The sequence below is a fragment of the Penaeus monodon genome, chromosome 29, assembly GCF_015228065.2.
Source record: "Penaeus monodon isolate SGIC_2016 chromosome 29, NSTDA_Pmon_1, whole genome shotgun sequence".
Classification (NCBI taxonomy): domain Eukaryota; kingdom Metazoa; phylum Arthropoda; class Malacostraca; order Decapoda; family Penaeidae; genus Penaeus; species Penaeus monodon.
Window position 1 is genome coordinate 12,210,433 of NC_051414.1, and position 399 is coordinate 12,210,831.

General features: G+C 29.8%; 1 protein-coding gene across 1 annotated transcript in view; it reads left to right on the forward strand.

Annotated features, from left to right (window-relative positions):
• The window catches only part of LOC119591960, a gene marked incomplete at its 5' end in the record, with an annotated part of 42,824 nt that overhangs the window by 31,977 nt on the left and 10,448 nt on the right, over nt 1-399 (forward strand).

Below are 399 nucleotides of genomic sequence, written 5' to 3' on the forward strand. Positions count from 1 at the left end.
CCCACAGTGTTTGGGAAAATTAACATGATTGTTATTTAGTTACATTATTGATTTTTGTAAGGATGTGAGACCTTTTTATTATTATGGTTTGATTACTCTGAAGAATATATTCCAGGCAAAGGTGTTATGGAATGTAGGTAGGCATCATTATTGAGAGAACTAAAGGTAGCCAGTATACTGTATGTAAAAGTAGGCTAACATTAAAAGTAAACCAGTATTCAAGATTTAAGATCCTGTATTAGATAAAGTACGATGGCTTTAAAATCTTATTCTTTAGTTGACAATTTCAGTTTATCAAAAATGGGAAAACAGGATTAAGATTGATATGCATTTGAATATTTGCTCATTTGCCAGGTAAGATGTCATTTAGAGAATAAAAATTATCTTTTTGCTGTCATT